The sequence below is a fragment of the Lucilia sericata genome, unplaced genomic scaffold (genome assembly GCF_015586225.1).
Source record: "Lucilia sericata isolate MDLA Ls3-8-SP2 unplaced genomic scaffold, ASM1558622v1 Contig000599F_arrow, whole genome shotgun sequence".
Classification (NCBI taxonomy): Eukaryota; Metazoa; Arthropoda; class Insecta; order Diptera; family Calliphoridae; genus Lucilia; species Lucilia sericata.
The window spans coordinates 247,361-266,205 of record NW_023994606.1 but is presented as its reverse complement, the minus strand read 5'-3'; the positions used below and the strand labels follow the sequence as shown (position 1 = coordinate 266,205).

Genomic DNA, 18,845 nt, shown 5'->3' with positions numbered 1-18,845 from the left:
GTCTCGTTCTTTTCCTTTATTTTCCTTTTGATGATTCAGAAATCAGAAAAAATCAAACAAAAAAGGAAAAATCTGTTTCCAAGAAACAAATTAGGCAGTTTGTTCTTTTTTTTGTTTAGTTAATACTATTTTCTAAGTTGTTTTTCTCTGTCTATTCGCTTAAAACTTAATAACGGAAAGAAATTGTAAAATGCCTTTGCTAGAAAATATGCATTTTGTTGGATGAATGTAGAACGTTGAAGTAGACGATGAAAAAAACATGTGCAAAGGAAAAAGTTTTCCTTTTTTTAGTTCAAAATTATGTTGTAAGATTTTGCTACGGTCTGCAATTCTAAAAAGAGAAAAAGTTAAAAAGAGGAGTGTTTAAAATATTTATTGTTAATTAAGCAAAATATAAATAGTTTAGAAATCACTTATAACTGTTCAAAGAAAACGTATATTAATATATTGTAATGCTGCTTTTAGATTTACCAGAGAAGCATATGGGTTTCAAACAAGTGATTTATTTGTTGTATTACCGCGTAGATCGTTGGAATTTGACACACAATATACAGCTTATTTTGATACCGAACAATAGTCGGCATATATATAAAAGGCCATCAGCAATCTTCAGTCATTTCAATAAACCCAATATTAATATCAATAAAATTTATCAAAACAGCACATTCAGTAACTGTTTAGGTTTTGGGAAACTCACATGAGGTATCGTCATAATTTAAATTTGCTTAAAATATCTATGTTGTTTTAAATTTTCTTTCATACTATTTTCATTCACTCAAAATTAAGATTCCATGGCTCCATAGAATTAGCAAATGAAATAATTAATTAAACTTTTCTTTAGACTTTTAGTTTTTATTTAAGAAATTCCTTTTATATTTTAGTTTTTCAATTTAACACTTAATGTTTTAACTTCATTTCTTATTAAAGTTTTGCACAAACTGCTTTGAATTTTATTTGGTTTGCAGTTGGAAATTGCAGGCTATTTATTGTGTGGTGCAAACCTGTGTATTCAAGACAGCTTGTGAACAAAAGCGAACATGAAATCACACATAATGGAAGTACTTAAATAATGCATGTGTATGTATGGAAAGAAACCTATTGAAAAAGGAAATAGTTTTGAAAAAAATAAAGTATCGGTTTCTTAAGAGGGTTCAGTTCCAGTTCAGTTCAGTTCTAGTTCAGTTCTAGTTCAGTTCTAGTTCAGTTCTAGTTCAGTTCTAGTTCAGTTCTAGTTCAGTTCTAGTTCAGTTCTAGTTCAGTTCTAGTTCAGTTCTAGTTCAGTTCTAGTTCAGTTCTAGTTCAGTTCTAGTTCAGTTCTAGTTCAGTTCTAGTCTAGTTCTAGTTAGTTCTAGTTCAGTTCTAGTTCAGTTCTAGTTCAGTTCTAGTTCAGTTCTAGTTCAGTTCTAGTTCAGTTCTAGTTCAGTTCTAGTTCAGTTCTAGTTCAGTTCTAGTTCAGTTCTAGTTCAGTTCTAGTTCAGTTCTAGTTCAGTTCTAGTTCAGCTCTAGTTCAGTTCTAGTTCAGTTCTAGTTCAGTTCTAGTTCAGTTCTAGTTCAGTTCTAGTTCAGTTCTAGTTCAGTTCTAGTTCAGTTCTAGTTCAGTTCTAGTTCAGTTCTAGTTCAGTTCTAGTTCAGTTCTAGTTCAGTTCTAGTTCAGTTCTAGTTCAGTTCTAGTTCAGTTCTAGTTCAGTTCTAGTTCAGTTCTAGTTCAGTTCTAGTTCAGTTCTAGTTCAGTTCTAGTTCAGTTCTAGTTCAGTTCTAGTTCAGTTCTAGTTCAGTTTCTAGTTCAGTTCTAGTTCAGTTCTAGTTCAGTTCTAGTTCAGTTCTAGTTCAGTTCTAGTTCAGTTCTAGTTCAGTTTCTAGTTCAGTTCTAGTTCAGTTCTGTTCTAGTTCTGTTCTAGTTCTGTTCTAGTTCTGTTCTAGTTCTAGTTCTAGTATAGTCAGTTCTAGTTCAGTTCTAGTTCAGTTCTAGTTCAGTTCTAGTTCAGTTCTAGTTCAGTTCTAGTTCAGTTCTAGTTCAGTTCTAGTTCAGTTCTAGTTCAGTTCTAGTTCAGTTCTAGTTCAGTTCTAGTTCAGTTCTAGTTCAGTTCTAGTTCAGTTCTAGTTCAGTTCTAGTTCAGTTCTAGTTCAGTTCTAGTTCAGTTCTAGTTCAGTTCTAGTTCAGTTCTAGTTCAGTTCTGTTCTAGTTCTGTTCTAGTTCTGTTCTAGTTCTGTTCTAGTTCTGTTCTAGTTCTGTTCTAGTTCTGTTCTAGTTCTGTTCTAGTTCTGTTCTAGTTCTGTTCTAGTTCTGTTCTAGTTCTGTTCTAGTTCTGTTCTAGTTCTGTTCTAGTTCTGTTCTAGTTCTGTTCTAGTTCTGTTCTAGTTCTGCTCTAGTTCTGTTCTAGTTCTGTATTAGTTCTGTTCTAGTTCTGTTCTAGTTCTGTTCTAGTTCTGTTCTAGTTCTGTTCTAGTTCTGTTCTAGTTCTGTTCTAGTTCTGTTCTAGTTCTGTTCTAGTTCTGTTTTAGTTCTGTTCTAGTTCTGTTCTAGTTCTGTTCAAGTTTTGTTCTAGTTTATTTATTTCTAAGGATCTGCAATTCTATGTTTTTATTTTAGCTGCATTGCAAATGACTTCCAAAAAAAAAAAACAAATAAAAATATGTACATATGTATGTATGTCCTGGTAAAAAAAACCTCACAATGACTAAACCATTGTCCACGATAGTAGGTGGCCTTGCTTGCCCGCATGAGCATCTAAAGATTTTCATATTTGAAAGGTTGCAGTAGACTCATAAACAACATCACAGATACTCGAACGAATGAGTGATTGCATTTATCTGTAGGATGCATATAGAGGAGGTTGGTCGTATGTTTTGTGGTAGCAACTGTCTAAACGATTTACCTAAATAAAGTTGATGTTGTAGTAGAGTCTTGTGTGGCATAAATTTGACCAATGCTCTAGTGGTTTGTATTCCAACTGTTTTCAAATCAGCTTATGAAGTTTTGCTTGGGTGTACTAAGGGAGTTGGTTGTTTAGATTTGGTTTAGAATGAAGCAAATTCTTGAATTGAGTTTTTTAATTTTGTCGAGTGTTTAATTATTTATAAATGTTATTAAAAGGAAATTGAATTAAAGCAGGACACTTTCTTTGTGACTAGAGTAACTTATTTAAATATATCCATACCTATGAATACATATGATATTAAAAAACAACCCATTTATTACATGAATTTATTTAATTGTGTTCAAATTCTGAAAATTTGGCCAATCCCTCACATTCTAAAGCACCCCATTCACCACCACTTTTGAATATTTTATACATCTATTGCATATTTTAGAGTCTACTGGTACAAGCGAAAATATAAACCCTGATTGATAGTATTCCTCCACACAGATTAAATTTTTACTCCCTGTCAGTTCCCTCTGACAGAAAATTTAAAATTTATGAAAATCTTATTAAAAAATATAAATTATAGTTTTTTTTCATTCTAACTTTGTTCTAACTTTATTTTGATTACATGCAAAACGAATGTATTTCATTGCTGGTACATATTTGTTGCTTTTTTGCTACACTTGCCTTCAAACAACTCATGCATACTTTTGGTCCAAAAAAAAAACAACACAAATGTACCACGTTTTTCCAGCAGCGAAACGATGCAAAAAACTCAAAATATAAATAAAAGTTTAACAGAAATCACTGCAGAGGAAGTATCTGACAAACTGGAAACAGAAAACAGCACAAAAGACTAAAAACAGAAATAAAAGTTACAAGAACAAGTGATACAATGAAGTACAATTTCCACTAAAATTGTGAAAAACAACAGATGAAACTGAAAAACATTTATTCATTCGTTGCCTTTTTTTCAAAACTCTTAATACGAGTGTTGTACTGATAAACACAGCAACAGCAGAAAAAATTAAAAAAGAACGGAAAAACTTTTCAGATTTTTTTTTTATATTTTATCTTTCACTTTTCTGTAAATGAGCAAAATGTTGTAAAATGAATGAATAGAAAATTTTGCAATGTGAAAACGCTCAAGTTTCAAAAAGAAAAAACGAAAATAAACCAATTCAAATTGTTTAATGAATATTAGGGATGTTCATGGCAATTGTTTGCGCATTTAACCTGAACTAGAACTGAACTATCGTAGAACTGAACTAGAACGGAACTAGAACTGAACTAGAACTGAACTAGAACAGACTTGAACAGAACTAGAACAGAAATAGAACAGAACTAGAACAGAACTAGAACAGAACTAGAACAGAACTAGAACAGAACTAGAACAGAACTAGAACAGAACTAGAACAGAACTAGAACAGAACTAGAACAGAACTAGAAACAGAACTAGAACAGAACTAGAACAGAACTAGAACTGAACTGGAACTGAACTAGAACTGAACTAGAACAGAACTAGAACTGAACTAGAACTGAACTAGAACTGAACTAGAACGAACTAGAACTGAACTAGAACTGACTAGAACTAACTAGAACTGAACTAGAACTGAACTAGAACTGAACTAGAACTGAACTAGAACTGAACTAGAACTGAACTAGAACTGAACTAGAACTGAACTAGAACTGAACTAGAACTGAACTAGACTGAACTAGAACTGAACTAGAACTGAACTAGAACTGAACTAGAACTGAACTAGAACTGAACTAGAACTGAACTAGAACTGAACTAGAACCTGAACTAGAACTGAACTAGAACTGAACTAGAACTGAACTAGAACTGAACTAGAAACTGAACTAGAACTGAACTAGACTGAACTAGAACTGAACTAGAACTGAACTAGAACTGAACTAGAACTGAACTAGAACTGAACTAGAACTGAACTAGAACTGAACTAGAACTGAACTAGAACTGAACTAGAACTGAACTAGAACTGAACTAGAACTGAACTAGAACTGAACTAGAACTGAACTAGAACTGAACTAGAACTGAACTAGAACTGAACTAGAACTGAACTAGAACTGAACTAGAACTGAACTAGAACCTGAACTAGAACTGAACTAGAACTGAACTAGAACTGAACTAGAACTGAAGCTAGACTGAACTAGAACTGAACAGAACTGAACTAGAACTGAACTAGAACAGAACTAGAACAGAACTAGAACAGAACAGAACTAGAACAGAACTAGAACAGAACTAGAACAGAACTAGAACAGAACTAGAACAGAACAGAACTAGAACAGAACTAGAATAGAACTAGAACTGAACTAGAACAGAACAGAACAGAACTAGAACAGAACTAGAACAGAACAGAACTAGAACAGAACTAGAACAGAACTAGAACAGAACTAGAACAGAACTAGAACGAACAGAACTAGAACTGAACTAGAACAGAACTAGAACAGAACTAGAACAGAACTAGAACAGAACTAGAACAGAACTAGAACAGAACTAGAACAGAACTAGAACAGAACTAGAACAGAACTAGAACAGAACTAGAACAGAACTAGAACAGAACTAGAACAGAACTAAGAACAACTAGAACAGAACTAGAACAGAACTAGAACAGAACTAGAACAGAACTAGAACTAGACAGAACTAGAACAGAACTAGAACAGAACTAGAACAGAACTAGAACAGAACTAGAACAGAAAGAACAGAACTAGAACAGAACTAGAACAGAACTAGAACAGAACTAGAACAGAACTAGAACAGAACAGAACTAGAACAGAACTAGAACAGAACTAGAACAGAACTAGAACAGAACTAGAACAGAACTAGAACAGAACTAGAACAGAACTAGAACAGAACTAGAACAGAACTAGAACAGAACTAGAACAGAACTAGAACAGAACTAGAACAGAACTAGAACAGAACTAGAACAGAACTAGAACAGAACTAGAACAGAACTAGAACAGAACTAGACGAACTAGAACAGAACTAGAACAGAACTAGAACAGAACTAGAACAGAACTAGAACAGAACTAGAACAGAACTAGAACAGAACTAGAACAGAACTAAGAACAGAACTAGAACAGAACTAGAACAGAACTAGAACAGAACTAGAACAGAACTAGAACAGAACTAGAACAGAACTAGAACAGAAGAACTAGAACAGAACTAGAACAGAACAGAACAGAACTAGAACAGAACTAGAACAGAACTAGAACAGAACTAGAACAGACTAGAACAGAACTAGAACAGAACTAGAACAGAACTAGAACAGAACTAGAACAGAACTAGAACAGAACTAGAACAGAACTAGAAAAAAGAACTAGAACATAACTAGAACAGAACTAGAACAGAACTAGAACAGAACTAGAACAGAACTAGAACAGAACTAGAACAGAACTAGAACAGAACTAGAACAGAACTAGAACAGAACTAGAAAGACTAGAACAGAACTAGAACAGAACTAGAACAGAACTAGAACAGAACTAGAACAGAACTAGAACAGAACTAGAACAGAACTAGAACAGAACAGAACTGGAACTGAACTAGAACTGAACTAGAACTGAACTAGAACAGAACTAGAACTGAACTAGAACTGAACTAGAACTGAACTAGAACTGAACTAGAACTGAACTAGAACTGAACTAGAACTAACTAGAACTGAACTAGAACTGAACTAGAACTGAACTAGAACTGAACTAGAACTGAACTAGAACTAAACTAGAACTGAACTAGAACTGAACTAGAACTGAACTAGAACTGAACTAGAACTGAACTAGAACTGAACTAGAACTGAACTAGAACTGAACTAGAACTGAACTAGAACTGAACTAGAACTGAACTAGAACTGAACTAGAACTGAACTAGAACTGAACTAGAACTGAACTAGAACTGAACTAGAACTGAACTAGAACTGAACTAGAACTGAACTAGAACTGAACTAGAACTGAACTAGAACTGAACTAGAACTGAACTAGAACTGAACTAGAACTGAACTAGAACTGAACTAGAACTGAACTAGAACTGAACTAGAACTGAACTAGAACTGAACTAGAACTGAAGTAGAACTGAACAAGAACTGAACTAACGAACTAGAACAGAACTAGAACAGAACTAGAACAGAACAGAACTAGAACAGAACTAGAACAGAACTAGAACAGAACTAGAACAGAACTAGAACAGAACTAGAACAGAACTGAACTAGAACAGAACTAGAATAGAACAGAACTGAACTAGAACAGAACTAGAACAGAACTAGAACAGAACTAGAACAGAACTAGAACAGAACTAGAACAGAACTAGAACAGAACTAGAACAGAACTAGAACAGAACTAGAACAGAACTAGAACAGAACTAGAACAGAACTAGAACAGAACTAGAACAGAACAGAACAGAACTGAACTAGAACAAAAACTAGAACAGAACTAGAACAGAACTAGAACAGAACTAGAACAGAACTAGAACAGAACTAGAACAGAACTAGAACAGAACTAGAACAGAACTAGAACAGAACTAGAACAGAACTAGAACAGAACTAGAACAGAACTAGAACAGAACTAGAACAGAACTAGAACAGAACTAGAACAGAACTAGAACAGAACAACTAGAACAGAACTAGAACAGAACTAGAACAAAGACAACTAGAACAGAACTAGAACAGAACTAGAACAGAACTAGAACAGAACTAGAACAGAACTAGAACAGAACTAGAACAGAACTAGAACAGAACTAGAACAGAACTAGAAATAAACAGAACTAGAACAGAACTAGAACAGAACTAGAACAGAACTAGAACAGAACTAGAACAGAACTAGAACAGAACTAGAACAGAACTAGAACAGAACTAGAACAGAACTAGAACAGAACTAGAACAGAAACTAGAACAGAACTAGAACAGAACTAGAACAGAACTAGAACAGAACTAGAACAGAACTAGAACAGAACTAGAACAGAACTAGAACAGAACTAGAACAGAACTAGAACAGAACTAGAACAGAACTAGAACAGAACTAGAACAGAACTAGAACAGAACTAGAACAGAACTAGAACAGAACTAGAACAGAACTAGAACAGAACTAGAACAGAACTAGAACAGAACTAGAACAGAACTAGAACAAACGAACTAGAACAGAACTAGAACAGAACTAGAACAGAACTAGAACAGAACTAGAACAGAACTAGAACAGAACTAGAACAGAACTAGAACAGAACTAGAACAGAACTAGAACAGAACTAGAACAGAACTAGAACAACTAGAACAGAACTAGAACAGAACTAGAACAGAACTAGAACAGAACTAGAACAGAACTAGAACAGAACTAGAAAGAACTAGAACAGAACAGAACTAGAACAGAACTAGAACAGAACTAGAACAGAACTAGAACAGAACTAGAACAGAACTAGAACAGAACTAGAACAGAACTAGAACAGAACTAGAACAGAACTAGAACAGAACAGAACTAGAACAGAACAGAACTAGAACACAACTAGAACAGAACTAGAACAGAACTAGAACAGAACTAGAACAAACTAGAACAGAACTAGAACAGAACTAGAACAGAACTAGAACAGAACTAGAACAGAACTAGAACAGAACTAGAACAGAACTAAACAGAACTAGAACAGAACTAGAACAAACTAGAACAGAACTAGAGCAGAACTAGAACAGAACTAGAACAGAACTAGAACAGAACTAGAACAGAGCTAGAACAGAGCTAGAACAGAGCTAGAACTGAACTAGATCAGAACTAGAACAGAACTAGAACAGAACAGAACTAGAACAGAACACTAGAACAGAACAGAACAGAACAGAACAGAACAGAACAGAACAGAACTAAACAGAACAGAACAGAACAGAACTAAAAGAACAGAACTAGAACAGAACTAGAACAGAACAGAACTGAACTAGAACTGCACTAGTATTTAATTAGAACTTAATTAGAATGTGATCTGAAAATAAAATTTCTTGAATCGAAGGGTTGCACAATTAATATTTAAGAGTTTAAAGATGTTTTACACTTATGCTAGCAAATATTTTATAAATGTGTCTGATATATTTTTCAAAACCTCTCCTAACTTTATTTATATGACTTTACTTAATTTATGAATATAAAATTGATCTAATTATTGTTTTATGAGATTGTTGAAATCTGACCTTTTTGAAGTAATGGGCGGAGATTGTTTTTATATTAAAATTATTTGTTGCAATTTTGGATAAAAATATATGTGTGTGTTAATTTTTTATTTTAATTAAAAACTTGGATTTTACTTGAAAAATTTGGTTATGTACTCTGTGTTATTAAATTGTTATTTTCAGTGAAAAACAACTTTACATAGTGTTCGATATAAAATTTTTGTTCCATGTATAATAATGTAATGTACAATAATGTAAATTCATACAAAATTTACGTACATAGAGGGTATTAAATTTTAATAAATATATGCAGCAGATCAAAAGTTGCGGAAATTTTACAAATAAAATTATTCATACAAAGAAGAGCGAATTGTAATTGTTCTAGTTCTGTTTTAGTTATCTTTCCTGTAGCATTTTTTTAAATAGAATTTAATTGTTGGTAATAAACAATTTTTGCTTTTAAATTTATTTCATTAATTACGCGCAAGTCTCAAGTCGTAAATATGTCATTTCAAAGTCAATACCCTTTACATTATTAAAATAATTAGTCAAATTTAATTAAAAGACTATCAGTTTTTTAACTGTTTTATTTGTGGTTTAAAATTTGTATAGATTTTTCTTGATAAACTTGAAAACATTTTGAACTTGATTTCTTTATAATTTGATTTTTAACAATATATTAAATTTCTTCTAACAATTATTATTAATAACCATATTAAATATTTAACATTATCTAATACATTCTTTATAAACAAGCAACCAATTAAATTAGTAATATTTTATTATAGAATTTTATAAAAACTAATTAACTAGAATATAATTAGAAGAAATCTAAGTAAAGATTCCCCATTAGTATGATTCACATAAAGAGTTTGTTTTACAGCACCGATTAAATAGCATGCAATTTTCAACAACACTTTTTATTGTATTAACAAATACAATTAAGTAATTTTCACGTTTTCAATTAAAATTTGATGCATACCAATTAAGTTAGCAATTTTTTCCTCAACGTCATATTAAAATATAAATATGTATTTCCAATATGCTACGAATTATAAAAAGGTAGTATTGTGTTGACGGCCAAATCTGTAAAAGGGAAATGTTTCTGAAAGACATGAAGAAATGTTTTGATACAAATTGTTTGTTTTTAAAATTTAAGTGAACTAGAACTGAACTAGAACTAGAACTGAACTAGAACTGAACTAGCACTGAACTAGAACTGAACTAGAACTGAACTAGAACTGAACTAGAACTGAACTAGAACTGAACTAGAACTGAACTGACTGAACTAGAACTGAACTAGAACTGAACTAGAACTGAACTAGAACTGAACTAGAACTGAACTAGAACTGAACTAGAACTGAACTAGAACTGAACTAGAACTGAACTAGAACTGAACTAGAACTGAACTAGAACTGAACTAGAACTGAACTAGAACTGAACTAGAACTGAACTAGAACTGAACTAGAACTGAACTAGAACTGAACTAGAACTGAACTGAACTAGAACTGAACTAGAACTGAACTAGAACTTATCTAGAACTGAACTAGAACTGAACTGAACTAGAACTGAACTAGAACTGAACTAGAACTGATCTAGAACTGAACTAGAACTGAACTAGAACTGAACTAGAACTGAACTAGAACTGAACTAGAACTGAACTAGAACTGAACTAGAACTGAACTAGAACTGAACTAGACTGAACTAGAACTGAACTAGAACTAAACTAGAACTGAACTAGAACTGAACTAGAACTGAACTAGAACTGAACTAGAACTGAACTAGAACTGAACTAGAACTGAACTAGAACTGAACTAGAACTGAACTAGAACTGAACTAGAACTGAACTAGAACTGAACTAGAACTGAACTAGAACTGAACTAGAACTGAACTAGAACTGAACTAGAACTGAACTAGAACTGAACTAGAACTGAACTAGAAACTGAACTAGAACTGAACTAGAACTGAACTAGAACTGAACTAGAACTGAACTAGAACTGAAACTAGAAACTGAACTAGAACTGAACTAGAACTGAACTAGAACTGAAACTAGAACTGAACTAGAACTGAACTAGAACTGAACTAGAACTGAACTAGAACTGAACTAGAACTGAACTAGAACTGAACTAGAACTGAACTAGAACTGAACTAGAACTGAACTAGACTGAACTAGAACTGAACTAGAACTGACACTAGAACTGGAACTAGAACTGAACTAGGAACTGAACTAGAACTGAACTAGAACTGACTAGAATACCTAGAACTGAACTAGAACTGAACTAGAACTGAACTAGAACTGAACTAGAACTGAACTAGAACTGAACTAGAAACTGAACTAGAACTGAACTAGAACTGAACTAGAACTGAACTAGAACTGAACTAGAACTGAACTAGAACTGAACTAGAACTGAACTAGAAATGAACTAGAAACTGAACTAGAACTGAACTAGAACTGAACTAGAACTGAACTAGAACCTGAACTAGAACTGAACTAGAACTGAACTAGAACTGAACTAGAACTGAACTAGAACTGACTAGAACTGAACTAGAACTGAACTAGAACTGAACTAGAACTGAACTAGAACTGAACTAGAACTGAACTAGAACTGAACTAGAACTGAACTAGAACTTGAACTAGAACTGACTAGAACTGAACTAGAACTGAACTAGAACTGAACTAGAACTGAACTAGAACTGAACTAGAACTGAACTAGAACTGAACTAGAACTGAACTAGAACTGAACTAGAACTGAACTAGAACTGAACTAGAACTGAACTAGAAACTGAACTAGAACTGAACTAGAACTGAACTAGAACTGAACTAGAACTGAACTAGAACTGAACTAGAACTGACTGAACTAGAACTGAACTAGAACTGAACTAGAACTGAACTAGAACTGAACTAGAACTGAACTAGAACTGAACTAGAACTGAACTAGAACTGTAGAACTGAACTAGAACTGAACTAGAACTGAACTAGAACTGAACTAGAACTGAACTAGAACTGAACTAGAACTGAACTAGAACTGAACTAGAACTGAACTAGAACTGAACTAGAACTGAACTAGAACTGAACTAGAACTGAACTAGAACTGAACTAGAACTGAACTAGAACTGAACTAGAACTGAACTAGAACTGAAAACTGAACTAGAACTGAACTAGAACTGAACTAGAACTGAACTAGAACTGAACTAGAACTGAACTAGAACTGAACTAGAACTGAACTGAAACTGAACTAGAACTGAACTGAACTCTGAACTAGAACTGAACTAGAACTGAACTAGAACTGAACTAGAACTGAACTAGAACTGAACTAGAACTGAACTAGAACTGAACTAGAACTGAACTAGAACTGAACTAGAACTGAACTAGAACTGAACTAGAACTGAACTAGAACTGAACTAGAACTGAACTAGAACTGAACTAGAACTGAACTAGAACTGAACTAGAACTGAACTAGAACTGAACTAGAACTGAACTAGAACTGAACTAGAACTGAACTAGAACTGAACTAGAACTGAACTAGAACTGAACTAGAACTGAACTAGAACTGAACTGAACTAGAAAACTAAACTGAACTAGAACTGAACTAGAACTGAACTAGAACTGAACTAGAACTGAACTAGAACTGAACTAGAACTGAACTAGAACTGAACTAGAACTGAACTAGAACTGAACTAGAACTGAACTAGAACTGAACTAGAACTGAACTAGAACTGAACTAGAACTGAACTAGAACTGAACTAGAACTGAACTAGAAAACTGAACTAGAACTGAACTAGAACTGAACTAGAACTTAACTAGAACTGAACTAGAACTGAACTAGAACTGAACTAGAACTGAACTAGAACTGAACCAGAACTGAACTAGAACTGAACTAGAACTGAACTAGAACTGAACTAGAACTGAACTAGAACTGAACTAGAACTGAACTAGAACTGAACTAGAACTGAACTAGAACTGAACTAGATTGAAATACACAATTTAAAATTCTGTGGGCAGGTCCCCCACATTAGGACCCTTTCCAAGGTCATATGACTCGAAAATGTCTTACAATATTTGGAATTTAAAAGGGTTTTAGTATTCGATGTAGGGTATTGTTATTCGGCTTGTTTTCAAATTAGAAATATGATATTGGTATGTAATAATTGTTGTAACGAATTCAGTCAATTTTAATGGAAATATTTATAAATATTTTTAGTAGTTTAGAATTACATTCTGAATAATTACTTATATATCGCATTTTTAAAGCAATAAAAAACTAATTTCGACGTTTTTCGATTAAAATTCTATCATGGCAATTAGGTTTTATGGCAAAAAAGTGTCTGATAGGAAACTTACAAAATTTTGAAAATTTTAATTCAGTTTAGAGACCCAGCACGAAAGTTGTATGGAGTGTCTAATTCCTTTTAGATCATCCTTATTTTTAGTATTGTGCTGCTTTTTATTATTTTGCAATTAACTTACATCATCTTAATGTCCCTCATCTTAATGTCCCTAAATAATAGAAACTTTATCTCGGTATCCTACTCTCTACTTTCAAAGTAATTAATTGTGTAGATGTCTTGTTTTTAAATAGTCATGCTGAATAGTTTTGTAGACAGCTTGTTGTTTTCTTTTTATTATTTCATATTTAATTACATTTATCTAACAAATTATTGACTTATCACATAAATTTCACCAAAAGTAAAAACATTTCATAGCATTATTTTAACGACAACATAACTTAAAATGATAAATATTAAAAATATTACTTTTATTTTTAGAGTTAGAGCAATAAAACGTAGCAAATAGTAATTAAATCTTAAAGATTATAAAACAAAAGTTATAAGATTTTGTTAGAGAAATAAAATTCATAACGAAAACTTGAATAATTGTTTGGCAACTATAATTTAAATTGAGCTATAAAAAAATCATGTCTAAAAATGTTTATAACTTTTTTATCTTGTATTTAATAGTTTTAATAAAACGATAGAAAAAATTAACTGGAAAGCAAGAGACCTAGTGTGAGCAATTTGTTTGTGTGTGAAACAAAATAGCTTTTTAACTCCCAATATGTAAGTAGTTATCTAAGTGGTTATTTGTAAGCGAGCGACTTAAAATGCTAATGAAGAGGTAGTGGAAACCAGTTTGTTTTAGCTTTCTAACTCATTACTTTTCAATGTTAGCTTCTTTTCCTTTTTCTCCTTAAACTTAAAGCATCACAATTAATATCATCAAGATTCTTTCCGCATCATCTATCTAAGAAGAATTATAAAATACTCTCTTCTTCTCTATATTATAAAAGATGCAGTTTTCTTTTGATAATCTCGAAAGGTTATAAACGGTTACTTAACAATGCCATGGAAGCACACATGCAATCTTTACGCTTACATTACCCTGCAACTCTAAAGGTAGCATTTTGACAACTTAACAAAATTTGTATGATTTTTTCTAATCTTATGCTAAAAAAAAATAACTTTTTCAAAGCTGCGAGGACTCTCGTGCATCGATCATCACAGTCTGAACGATTAGTGAAAATTTGTTCTACCTCGTCAAAACCCTTAAATTTCAGCAGTCGAAAACTTTGCAGGTGGATACGAAACTAGTACCTAACACTGCCGGGTATACATTCCTATACATATATCAGTGTGTCTGCATTAGAAATTCTTTGCGTGTATGAGTGTTTAGAATTAATTGAGCTTAAGTGCTGTATCTATCTATGTGTGCAAATGTTTAAAAAACTACATACATATGTTTGTGTGATGATGACTTTTAAACGAGTCAAAAGTCAACAACATAATCCCAAAAGTTTTGCAAGCAAAACAAAACTTAAAAAGCTTTTAAGAACATTAAAGCTTTAAAGTAAAGATTTCTTATGCAAAATTAACAAAAAAGAAATGCATTAAATATTTTTTTGGTAGAGAAGATTATACATATATATTTAGATAAGTTTAAAATAAAGTCTCAAACAAAACTATTCAGTTCATCATTTTATGATCTCTACTGTATAATCAGTAAAAGCTTTTAGATTTCTGTTTTTAAATTTCTCTCCATTACTTTTTCTTTTGGCTTTTTTTAAACAAAAATTTATTTTAAGATTTCGTTGATTATACTTAAGATATATTATCAAATTCCTTATACGTAAATATTTAATCTTATCGAAAACAACAAAATGTAAACAAGTATTGCACACTGTAGGTGTGTTTGATATATTGGCAGCTTAACTGTTTTTAACACGTAACAATCAAAATTATGCTTACTATAATAGGTTAAATAAGCGATAATATACAAGATTATAGCTATCATAATGTAATTAATTTAAAAATTTTGATTTAATAAAAAACTGATTGAGAAATTGTCTATATTGAGCATTTAGCGCCAAATGATATTAAACTAAGTCGAACTGCAATATCGAAAATAATATTACTATCAACTGCAGATCAAAATGCTAGGCTATATCTAGTATATACTCTAGCTATATCTGGTCTAGTAATCTTAGTCTATATCTAGTCTATCTAGTCTATACTTTATAGTCCTAGTCTATGTCATTCTATATCTAGTCTATAAGTCTAGTCTATAGTCTAGTCTATAGTATAGTCCTATAGTCTATCTATAGTCTAGTCTATAGTCTGTCTAGAGTCTATCTAGTCTATAGTCTAGTCTATAGTCTAGTCTATAGTCTAGTCTATAGTCTAGTCTATAGTCTAGTCTATAGTCTAGTCTATAGTCTAGTCTATAGTCTAGTCTATAGTCTAGTCTATAGTTAGTCTATAGTCTAGTCTATAGTCTAGTCTATAGTCTAGTCTATAGTCTAGTCTATAGTCTAGTCTATAGTCTAGTCTATAGTCTAGTCTATAGTCTAGTCTATAGTCTAGTCTATAGTCTAGTCTATAGTCTAGTCTATAGTCTAGTCTATAGTCTAGTCTATAGTCTAGTCTATAGTCTAGTCTATAGTCTAGTCTATAGTCTAGTCTATAGTCTAGTCTAGTCTAGTCTAGTCTATAGTCTAGTCTATAGTCTAGTCTATAGTCTAGTCTATAGTCTAGTCTATAGTCTAGTCTATAGTCTAGTCTATAGTCTAGTCTATAGTCTAGTCTATAGTCTAGTCTATAGTCTAGTCTATAGTCTAGTCTATAGTCTAGTCTATAGTCTAGTCTATAGTCTAGTCTATAGTCTAGTCTATAGTCTAGTCTATAGTCTAGTCTATAGTCTAGTCTATAGTCTAGTCTATAGTCTAGTCTATAGTCTAGTCTATAGTCTAGTCTATAGTCTAGTCTAGTCTAGTCTAGTCTATAGTCTAGTCTACAGTCTAGTCTATAGACTAGTCTTTAGTCTAGTCTATAGTCTAGTCTATAGTCTAGTCTATAGTCTAGTCTATAGTCTAGTCTATAGTCTAGTCTATAGTTTAGTCTATAGTCTAGTCTATAGTCTAGTCTATAGTCTAGTCTATAGTCAAGTCTATAGTCTAGTCTATAGTCTAGTCTATAGTTAAGTCTATAGTCTAGTCTATAGTCTAGTCTATAGTCTAGTCTATAGTCTAGTCTATAGTCTAGTCTATAGTCTAGTCTATAGTCTAGTCTAGTCTATAGTCTAGTCTATAGTCTAGTCTATAGTCTAGTCTATAGTCTAGTCTATAGTCTAGTCTAGTCTATAGCCTAGTCTATAGTCTAGTCTATTGTCTAGTCTATAGTGTAGTCTATAGTCTAGTCTATTCTCTAGTCTATAGTCTAGTCTAGTCTATAGCCTAGTCTATAGTCTAGTCTATAGTCTAGTCTATAGTCTAGTCTATAGTCTAGTCTATAGTCTAGTCTATAGTCTAGTCTATAGTCTAGTCTATAGTCTAGTCTATAGTCTAGTCTATAGTCTAGTCTATAGTCTAGTCTATAGTCTAGTCTATAGTCTAGTCTATAGTCTAGTCTATAGTCTAGTCTATAGTCTATAGTCTAGTCTATAGTCTAGTCTATAGTCTAGTCTATAGTCTAGGTATAGTCTAGTCTATAGTTTAGTCTATAGTTTAGTCTATAGTTTAGTCTGTAGTCTATTATATAGTTTAATCTATGGTCTGTTCTGTATTTAAGTCTACAGTCTACTCTGTCTATAGTCTTCTGGTCTATATCCTACTCCATAACCTAGTCTTCAGTCTAGTTTATAGTCTTGTCTTTAGTATATTCTATAGTCTAGTTTATAGTATAGTTTATAGTCTAGCCTATATTCTAGGCCAGCCTGTAGTCTAGTCTATAGTCTAGTTTAAGGTCTTGTTTACAGTCTCGTTTCCATATTCTGGTCTATTGTTCAGTCCTTAGTCTAGTCGTTTATAGCGTTGTCGATAGTCTAGGCATTTCGTTTGTCTGCTCTGAGCTCTAGTATATTCTTCTTACTATTTTACTTGAAATTAATTGCTTTTCTAAACACTGTTTTAAGAAAAGCCGGTTTATCTTTTTTTTTCAAAAATAAAACAACCACAACGTACATATTTGAATAAATTACACGACTAGAAATACATAGAGAGAAATGCATGTTAAAAAGAATGTTTATAATTAAAGATCCGCTTACGTAGAATTAAGAGAAGAGATTTGTTTACGCTATTATGTAAATATAAACCAGAAAGCTGATCAAGTTGAACATGCACACAAGAGCAGAGTTGCTGCTATAGATAAATTTTGTGTACAGAATATTATATTTCTTCTAAATTTTATTAAATTTATTTTTTTCTAAATTTTTATTTATAAAAACTAGTAAAGATAAATGGCTATTCATAAGAACGTTGATGTAGAAAATCAAAAATTTATTTCAAATTTTATTTAAAAACGGCAACACTTTAATAAACAATCAAACAACAATGCTGTGGCATTCATTATTTACCTTGTTTTATTGTGGTTTGGAAATTCCGTCTAAATAATTGTTAATTTATACACAATTAATTTTAAGTTAACAAATAAATGACTTTCAAAAAAAAAAATAAAACAGCTGAAAAAATTTTAACAAAATTTTTTATGAAAAAAAAAAAAAATTATAAAAAACAAAAATTAATAAAAAACACTGGTTATTTGAACTTCATTTAAACAAAATTTGTATGCACAAAAACATTTGTTTTTAACAAAAACAAAAAAACACTTTCACTGAATTTTAAATTTGAATCAAAAATATTTTGCAATTATTTTGTTTTAAATTGTTATCAATTTTTTAATTTTCTTATTAAAGCCTTTGTTTTGATTTTTTTATTAATTAAATTTTCTTGTGGTTTTATTTACGTTGTTGTATTTCTTTTATTTATTTTATATTTTTTTTTAATTTGTATTTTATTTTTAAAATTCTTCACCCTCACTGTTTAAGAAACCGTATCTAACTAAATTGATATTTTTTGTTTATTTTGTTATTTCTCTGTCTGTTTTCTTTTTGTCTTCTTTGCCTTCGCCTCTACAGTGGTCTGTCTCACTTCTCTCACATCATCATGCTTAGCATGACAAGCTCAAACCTGTTATGAATAAAACAACCTGTTGTTTTTTGTTCAATTTTCATTTTTAACTGAGCACAATTGTTTATATTTTCAATACCAGTAATCGCTTATTTATTGCAAGACTGGTATAACTAAAAAAATATTGATTCGTAAAAAACGGCTTTGAAAGTTTGATTGAAAATTCATCAGTTCTTTAATTTCTTTTAAACAAATTTTTCGGATTTGAAAAGTTTAATATGTTTTTTATCGCCTTTATAATAAAAAGTGTAAGATTTGATGTTTTTCACTAAGAATAACTCCATGACCCAAAATAGTTGTCACTCTAGAATTGGCTCAAATTCGAATTTAGAGTTATGTTAGTTTTGTAGTAAATGAACAATATGTTTGTAGAA

The 18,845-nt window shown here is 31.7% G+C and overlaps 1 long non-coding RNA gene across 1 annotated transcript; it reads right to left on the bottom strand.

Moving 5' to 3' along the window:
- Window positions 1–6: 6 nt before the first annotated feature.
- Window positions 7–18,492, bottom strand: LOC119606547. Its single transcript, XR_005231652.1, has 3 exons — window positions 18,248–18,492; window positions 17,859–17,963; window positions 7–331 (listed from the first exon to the last, which is right to left on the bottom strand). It is a non-coding gene; the product is annotated as an uncharacterized LOC119606547 (long non-coding RNA).
- Between the last annotated feature and the right edge of the window lie 353 nt (window positions 18,493–18,845).